At 33.4% G+C, this 9,567-nt stretch overlaps 1 pseudogene; it reads right to left on the bottom strand.

Moving 5' to 3' along the window:
• Positions 1-3,694: 3,694 nt before the first annotated feature.
• On the bottom strand, positions 3,695-3,898 carry LOC110216369 (DNA-directed RNA polymerases I, II, and III subunit RPABC5 pseudogene; annotated as a pseudogene).
• Between the last annotated feature and the right edge of the window lie 5,669 nt (positions 3,899-9,567).

Below are 9,567 nucleotides of genomic sequence, written 5' to 3'. Positions count from 1 at the left end.
CCTCGATTTCTCATTTCCTTTTTCTATCATGTTAGTCAACTTGATAGATATGAGATGGTATCTCAAAGTTGTTTCAATTACATTTAAATAATCAGAAGTTATCTAGAGCATTATAATGTGACTTATAATAGCTTTGAATTTTTTTTCTAAAACTGCTTATTTACGTCCTTTGACAATTTATCAATGGGGAAGCATTTATGTTTTTATAAATGTGGCACAATTTTCTATGTTTTGGGAAATGAGGCCTTCATAAGAGATATTTATTGTAAATTTTTTTCCTGGTTTCCTATTTTCATACCAATTGTGGTTAGATTAGTTTTAGTTCTGTAAAAGTTTTTTTTCTTTACTTCACGTAATTAAAATTATCCATTTTACATCATCTGTTGCTCTCTTGTTTGCTCATGAATTATTCCCTCATCCATAGATCTGAAATGTAACTTTTCATGCTACTCTAATCTGCTTATGATATCAGACTTCACATCTAAGTCATTCATCTATTTTGACCTTATCTTGGTATGCAGTGTGAAATATTGGTCTATATTTAGTTTCTGTGAAACTTCCTTCCTGCTTTCCCAGCAATTTTGGTCAAATGTTGAGTTTTCTCCCCAAGCTTGGGTCTTTGGGTTTATCAAAGACACTAGATTACAATTACTACTGTGTATTGTGCACCTGATCTATTCCACTGATCCACCACTTAGCCATTACCAGATCACTTTGATGATTACTACTTTGTAATATAGTTCAATATATGGAAATGCTAGGCCATTTTCCTTCATTTTCAAAACATTGATTCTCTTGATATTCTTGACATTTTGTTCTTCCAGATGAATTCTGTGAGTATTTTTTTCTAACTATTTCTTTTTTTGCTAGTTTGATTGGTATGGCACTGAATAAGTAAATTAAGAGGTAGAATTGTCATGTTATATTATTTTTGGATGGGTTTACCCATGAACAATTAAAATTTCTTCATTTATTTAGATCTGTTTTTATTTCTGAACAAAGGGTTTTTTAATTGTGCTCATATAATCTCTGAGTTTGTCTTGGCAGGCAGTCTCCAAAGTATTTTCTATTGTCTGCTGTTATTTTAAAGGGAATTTCTCCTTTTATCTCTTCCTGTTGGATTTTGTTGGTAATATATAAGAATGATACTCATTCATTAGGATTTATTTTAGATCCTACAACTTTGTTGAAGTTGTTGCTTGTTTCCACTAGTTTTTTTAAGTCAACTTTTAGGGTTCTCTAAATATATCAACATACTATCTGTAAAAAGCGATAGTTTGGTTTCGTCTTTGCCTATTCTCATCCCTTCAGTTTTGCTTTCTTGTCTTATTGCTATAACTGGTAATTCCAGTTTGAATAATAGACATGATAATGAACACCGTTACTGCACTTCCAATCTTATTGGGAAGATTTCAAATTCATTCCTATTAAAGGTCATATTTGCTGATGGTTTTAGGTAGATGGTATTTGTTATTTTAGAAGCGTTTCTTTGATTCGTACACTTTCTAGTGTTTATAATAGGAAATGGTGTATTTGGTGAAATATTTTTTTTCTGCTTCTACTGAGATAATCTTTTTTTGTTATTTTGTTATTGATACCAATAGTTTTATTAATATTGAAGTAGCTCTGCTTTTCTGGTATAAAATGTACCTGTTCATAGTCTATGATCTTTTTTATGTATTGTAATCTCCCTGCCAGCATTTTTTTTACTTGCATTGATTTTCATTGGGAAATTGTCCGTAGGTTTCTTTGTTTTTGGACTCCATAGTTTAAGTATCAAAACCATATTTGTGTCATAAAATTAAGTTGGTAGCACATTTTTACTGATTTTTTTCCCCAATAGTTTCTGTAGTATTTGGGTATAATTGTTCTTTAAATGTTTCATAGAATTCATTTGTAAATCTATCTTGTTCTGGAGATATTTTTTCTTATGAAGCTCATTAATGGATTTTTCAATTTCTTTTCCTAAAATAGGGCTACATAAGTATTATATTTCCTCTTCCGCTAATCTAGGCATTTTATCCTTTTGTAAATATTTGTCAATTTCACCAAGGATTGTCAATTTTATTGGCATATGATGGTCAATATAACTCCTAATCCTAAAATAATTTAATTTTAATCTTCATTGTTGCTGCAGTCAACCTTTTCATTTCTGATATAGGTAATTTGATTTTCTTCTTTTTTTAATCAAATTAATCAATGATTTATCCGACTTATTTTTGTCATGAAATCAGCACCTAGTTTTTATAGGTCCATTTTTTACATTTAATTATATTAATCTCTCCTTTGATTTTCTAGATTTTTATTTTGTGGTTTAATTGGGCAATTTTAATTTCATTTATTTTTTATTTTTTATCTGCATATTAAATTAATTCATGTTTTTTTCCTTTTTACTGATTTAATTAAATAACTGGTTGTTTTATATAATTTGTTCTCAGACCTATTCATTCTTTAATATTATATTATTTAATTTCCAACTAACTTTTATTTTTTTATTTCCAAAGCTCTTTATTAAGCTTAAATTTTTATTGCATTATAATCTGAAAAGGTGTACCTAATACATCTGTTTTTCTTTATTTGCTTGTCAGATTTTTAGTGGTAGTACATGAACAGTTTTTATAAAGGTGTCATATACAGTTGAGAAAAAGGCATACTCCTTTCTCTTCCCATTCATTTTTCTCCAGAGTGCTATCATATCTAAATTTTCTAAAATCCTATTCACCTCTTTGACTTCTTATTTTTTTAATGGTTAGATTTATCTAGGTCTTATAGGGGAATGTTTAGGTTCTCCACTGGTAAAGTTTACCATTTGCTTCTGTAATTTAATTTTTCTTTTAACAGTTTGGATGATACACCATTTGGAGCATATATCTTAGTATTACTACTTCATAGTGCCTGGTACATTTTAGCAAGATGTAGTCCCTTGCTTATCTCTTTTAATTAGATCTATTTTTTTGCTTTTGCTTTACCTGAGATTATGAAAATTACTCCTGCCCTCTTTACTTCATTTGAATCATAATAAATTCTGTTCCAACACTTTATTTTAACTCTCTCTGTGTCTCTCCATTTCAAATGTTTCTTATAAAGAATGTATTGTAGGATTCTGGTGCCAATTTAGATTTGAATAAAGTACCAGTAATGTGCAACACTACTAATATTTTTCCTCCACTTTAACATCATGGGATCATTAGTTTCTACTTGCCAAATTCTAATTTTTAAGGAATTATTTTCTTTATAAAATTTTTGCACCTTTTTTTTTCCATTTGGCTATTTCTGATTTTTAAGGAGTAATTTACATCACTGTATTTTTATACTTCTTTTTCCATTTGGCTAATTCTATTTTTTTAATATAATATTTTTTCCTATATTTTGTGCCTTTTTAAACCAAGTTTTTAATTGTCTTTTCATAATCTTCTTCCTTTGCTCTCATTTATTTTTCCCCAATAATGTGTTTATTGACATCTTTGGAGGCCTTGTGACAGACAGCTGATAAAGGCCCTTCTATACTGTAGATAGGTGATTAATATTTTCAGGGATGGGAGCTTCTCCATGTGACAGACAGCTGATTTGGGTCTTCAGGGATGGGGGCTCTGCCAGTGACAGACAGCTGATCAATGTCTTCGGGGATGGGGGCTCTTTTTCTCCAGCTCTTCCATGTAGCCTTTGGCTGATCTGTGCTTTCAGGGATATGGGCTCACTTCTCCAGGGATGGATAGTTCAGAACCTTCTCTATCAGGTCCATGTGGGCCAGCAGAATCTGATGGCAGCAGTAGCACTTCAGGCCCAGTGATTCTAGGGCATCCCCTTTGGTGTACTCCACCTTCAGCAGGCCCAGGTCTGCCTCCCACTTGTTGGCCATGATCTTGACACATGTGAAGCAGTGCAACAGGATGATCATGGTGACGGCAAGGAGGTGGGGGCACTGGCAGCAGGCGCACACCTGGACTTCCCTCCTTGTCCTGCTCTCATTTCTTTATTTTTCCTCTTCTATTCTTATTTGATTTTGAAAATCAGTTTTATTTTTTTAATTCTTGTTGGGTTTGTGTCCAAATTATCTTTTTTTTTCTTTTGAGGCTTTGCTTGTAGTTGTTCTGACTGAATTGCTTTCTTCTGAATTTCTATCTTCATCTTCCATTTCACCATGGAAACTTTTTTGGTCAAGTTATTTTTGCCATTATTAATTATTGATTTTCCACCTTTTCTCTTAATTTGGAACTTGATGTCGGTTTTGGACTCTGTTACCCACATGTCTGGGGTGAGGTATATTGTATCAAGCTTTAGATTTTTTTTTTTTGCACTGCTATTTTGAGAGCTAATTCTGGGGGTTTGGAAGTTTTTGGTGTTTCCAACATCATGTGATACAGGGAGAAGTGTGGTCACTCATCTCCTGGTCTGCACTTGGGTATTTACTCAGGAAGGACTTCAGATCCCTTGGGATTACAATTGATACTACTCCTCAGGGCACCTGCTCCCTTGGGACAAGAAACAAAATTGTTCCTCAGATTTCCTGATTCCTTGGGGCTAGAAGAGATCCTTTCCCTCAGAGTTTCTACTCACTCTTGACCAAAAGTTCTCCTCCTTCCCTTTGAACTGTGACTCAAAAGTTAGTATAGACAATGGAATTGTGAAACAGTTTCTGGTCCTGTATCTAGTGCTGCTATCTATAGTGGTCCCCTGCAATCTCATCCTGACAAGTTGCCAGGTCCTCTTGCCATCTTCAGTTTGAGAATTCCTAAAGTTTCTGCTCCACCTAATCCCACCGCTAGTGTTTAATTTACATTGCCTCTGGGTCAGCCTCCTCCCCCATGTCACAGATATTTCTTTCTAATCTTCTTTGCTGTTTTAACCTGGAAGAATACGTCATTATGACCCTTTGTTAGCTCTGCCATTCCAGAATTTGATTTGAGGTATTATTTTAAAATTGTCTGGAAAAGAATGTTGAAAGAGCTCAGCTGAATGCTTTCTCTACTCCTTCATCTTCATTCTACCCCTGGAAGTCACTCTAAGATTTTAAATTTCAACTTTTAAAAGTATACTAATTATTAATTTTATAAAATCCCTCACATATTACCACTTGCGTATGAGTCCCTGCTTTTTTCTCAAGATGATGACATAATGATATGGTATATAAGGAATAAGAAGAAATCCAGCATTTGAATTTCACGTTGTGATTCTTCACTATAAATTTGAACATTAAAATCAATGGCCAAGCTGTTGAATTTTGAAATATTTCCAGTAATGTCAATATGTGGCATATACTGATTAGGACTTTACAAGAATGCCAGAAGTGCCTCCATGCATATTCATGAGTGTTATGAATAACTTGTATCTGATTCTACTGTCCCCTGGCTGTATAAGAAAACATCTGTGTAGAGCCAATGGTTCCTCATCCTCCCACACACATAAAATGAATGACCAGAATGCATTCCCTTCTCATTTCTGCCTTGTACAATACTGGCCTCCCTCAGATCACAGTTCAGCTACCACTTCCTACTCAAGGATATTCTTGATTTTCTTGGCATCCAATTCATTAACCCTCTTTCCCTCCTGAAATTGATTTCTTATACTTTCTGTTTAGTTTCCCTTTCCTTATTTATGTTCATGTTGCATCCACTCCCCATCCCCCCATCCAGAAAAGCACATTTTTTTTTTCTTTTTAACATCTGCCACAGTATTTTGACTACAATTCAGTATTCCAAAGGATCTGTGATCCCGACCATGGGGATATTTTCTCAAATGATGTGCACTGAACTCTCTTCTTGACATTTGGATTCTTGCCCGTCACTTTCCTTAAGTCTGCTATCCAATGTCCACTCAAGGTACTGAGTTATTTTGCTTGATTTTCCTGTTAGAATATTAATGGAACTATCTATCAGTTTTCCCTCATCTCACTATATAGCCAGACTATTTTCTATATTTTTAGATTATATGTTTTATACATTTCCTTGATGACCCCCATTATTACACTTCTCTTTTAAAATACTTCTTTCATAATGTTTGACAGTCTGCATATATCTCTTATATACCTCTCCACTGCCCTTTGAGTGATGATCATTTTCAATATGTAGATTTTACAATCCTACATGTCTCAGAATCATACAATACCACCAACTGAAGACTCATATTTTAAAAAAATGAATATTTGATTCAGGAAGATATTTGGGGTCATTAAAAGAACTCTGTAATTTCCCCAAAATAATAAAATATTTCATGTTTTTGTTGAATTTAATTAAAGGAGCATTTTAAGCATAGCTCAAAATTTCAGAGTAATTATTTTCATTCTTACAAACTTTTTACTTTATACATTTAATAAGAGAGAAACTTTAAAAAGCAGAAGTTAACTAATGTTAGCAAATTGGCCAAACATAAGCTTTTTTTTCCCCTTGTTTTTTGAGACAATTGTGCTTAAGTGGCTTACCCAGGATCACATAGCTAGCAAGTAATTATCAAGTGTCAAGTCTGAGACAGAATTTGAACCCAGGTCCTCCTGACTCCAGAGTCAGTGCTGTATCCACTTGTGCCACCTAGCTGTCCTGCTTTTTTTAATCTTAAGAAAATAAAAAAATGAATATTCTAGGTGTTTTAATAAGATATCTGAGCTTAAATCCTGTCTCTGATGTTTACTATGCCTGTGAACTTATGTTTACTTCCTACCTGAATATGTGAGATAACATTTGTAAAGTGTTTGACACTGTGCCAGGCACATGGTAGGCACTTAATAAATGGTTGTTCCCTCACTCTCTGAATCTTAGTTTCATAGCCTTAAAATGAGTGGAATGGGCTAAATTATTTTGGAGGCCCTTCCACATATAGATTTATAACCATCTCGTAGTATGATCCTATGCTTATAATTGCAGATATAGTTCTGTTGGAAGATCAAATAGAGAAGAAGACGCATAAATACTTTGGCTACATACTAAGAATACAGGACTCATTGGAAAAGACCCAAAATTGACACCGATTAAAGGCCAAAAAGAGGATGACAGAGAATGGGATGGATAGAAACTGTCAATGAAACAATGAACATGAACTTGGGCAGACTTGGAGATACAGTGGAAGATAGCAGGGCCTCACGTGCTGTGGGTCATAGAGTCACAAAGAATCAGACACGACTGAAACACAGAACAAGTATAAATCATAGTGTCATTCTTCAACTTCTCTAATTATAGGTGTCCTATAGAATCATGTCTTGGGCCCTCTTCTCTTCTTCACCTATACTATTTCATTCAGTGATCTCCTCAGATCTTGTGAGTTTTATTATCATCTCTGTCCTGATTATTCTCAAATTTGCCTTTCTTGCATTACCTTCTTCACTGACCTCTGCTTTTACATCTCTAACTGCCTTTAAGACAGCTTGAAGCAGATGTCAATTAGAAATCTTAAACCTAACATGTCTATGATTGAACTTATTATTTTTCCTCCTGAACCACTCCCCCATCTTAATTACCCTGTTACTATAGAGGGCAACAACATCTTCAATCCTTTAGACACAATCCAGGCATTGTCCTGAATTATTACTACCTCTCACCTACAATATCCAATATGTAGCCAAGGCATGTTGATTTCAACTTTTCAGCATCTGTTGAATCCACCCCTATTCTCCTCTCACATTGCTACTGCTATGGTGCAGGTCCCCTCACCTAATGCCTGGAATGTTGTAATAGATATGGTGTATCTACCTACCTCAAGTCTAACCCATCTTCTTTTCAACTACCAAAGTAATTTTTTCTAGCATAGGTCTGACCATGTCACCACCATCTCCACACACACGCAATAAACTTTACTGGCTTTCTATCATGTCTACAATTAAATAAAAAATCTTCTGTTTAGTGTTCAAAGTCCTTTATACTTTATCCTTCCTATGTTTCCAGTTTTCTCACACTTTATTCCTCACAACATACTCTTTTATCCTGTGACATTGGCCTCATTGATATTCCATGAAGATGACACTCCATATCTTGGTTTCCTGCATTTTTTTTTCTGGTTGTCCCCTATGCTTATAATGTTTCCCTTCCACATTTCCAAGCATCGTTAAATAGCAGGACAGGTAATATCCTCACAGATCTCTTGCAGTTTTCCAAGTAAATCATTTTATCATTTTATCATGAGCAAATAAGGATAGTGTTGTCTCCTATTTACCAATCTTTATTCCTTTAACTCATTTATCTTGCCTAATTAGTATTGCTAGCATTGCCAGAATTATATTAAATAATAATGAGAGCAGCTAGGTGGTACAGTGGATAGAGCACCAGCCCTGTTGTCAGGAGGATTTGAGTTGAAATATGGTCTCAGACCAGATACCTGACACTTACTAGTTTTGTGACCCTGGGCAAGTCACTTAACCCCAATTGCCTTGCAAAAAAATGGCAATGAGGAGAAACATCCTTGTTTCACTCCTGTATTTACTGGAAATGGTTCTATATATCATTATTGCATATTATATATATATATATATATATATATATATATTGAGATAAGTGCTTTTATGATATTAAAAAGGTAACTCTATGTTCATACCTCTTAGTGTTTTTAGCATAAAAGAAAGTTATACATTGTCAAAGACTTTTTCCTTCATTTATTGAGATGATTAAGCTTTGGATGCTTTATTGTTTACTAATCTTAATTATGTTAATTGATTTCCCAATGTGGAACTATCCTTGTATCTTTAATATAAATGTCACTGTAACATAATTAATGATTTTAAGAAATTGCTGCAGTCTCTTTGATAGGATTTTATTTAAAATGTTTTTTTTTTAATTTGCAATGTTCATTAACAACATTGGCCCATGGTTTTATTTCAATATTTTATCTTTCTCTGGTTTAGGTATAAGGAGTATATTTATCTCACAAAAGTTTTCTGGTAGGTTTTTTTCTTTTTGAATTGTTGAGAATACTTTGTGAAGGTTGGGTACCAAACATTAAAAATTTTGATAAGATTTTCCCTTGAATTCACCAGGACTATGAAGTTTTATTCTTCTACTTTGGGCATTTTCTTTACAGAAAGACTTATTTCCTCTGCTGAGACTGAATAATTAAAAATATCTACCTGGTTTTCTGATAGCTTGGATATTTTAAAATTTGAAGCTATTTGTTTTCTAAGTTTTGTTATCATATAGCTTTCATAGCAAATTCTAATTATTTTTATTTCTTATAAAATTGCTAAGACTTTGCTCATTAGCTCACTTGATTTTCTGCTGTCTTGTTTTTAATCAAATTGACTAATTGTTTACCATTTTTCAAATAATCAACTTTTAATTTTATTTATCATTTTTGTTTCAAATGTATTTATTTGCTAATATTTTTCATTTCAAACACCAGCAAGTTTATGCTTAGATTCTACAAGTTAGACTTTAACAATATGTGAACCAAGAATTGCCAGAAGAGCAGGTTGGTTTTAGAAGAGGTAAAGGAACTGGAGACCAAATTGCTAACATTTGCCGCATTGTGGAGAAAACAAATATCATAAAGGCACCCATTAAATTGCTGAGAATGAGCTAACTCATTCACAATTTATCATCAAACCATATTTCTGTTATGATGTACAATGTTGCCCTGGTTTTACACATT

Source organism: Phascolarctos cinereus, unplaced genomic scaffold, assembly GCF_003287225.1.
Source record: "Phascolarctos cinereus isolate Bilbo 61053 unplaced genomic scaffold, phaCin_HiC Scaffold_3;HRSCAF=262, whole genome shotgun sequence".
In the NCBI taxonomy this organism is placed as follows: domain Eukaryota; kingdom Metazoa; phylum Chordata; class Mammalia; order Diprotodontia; family Phascolarctidae; genus Phascolarctos; species Phascolarctos cinereus.
This window is presented reverse-complemented; position numbering and strand designations above follow the sequence as displayed.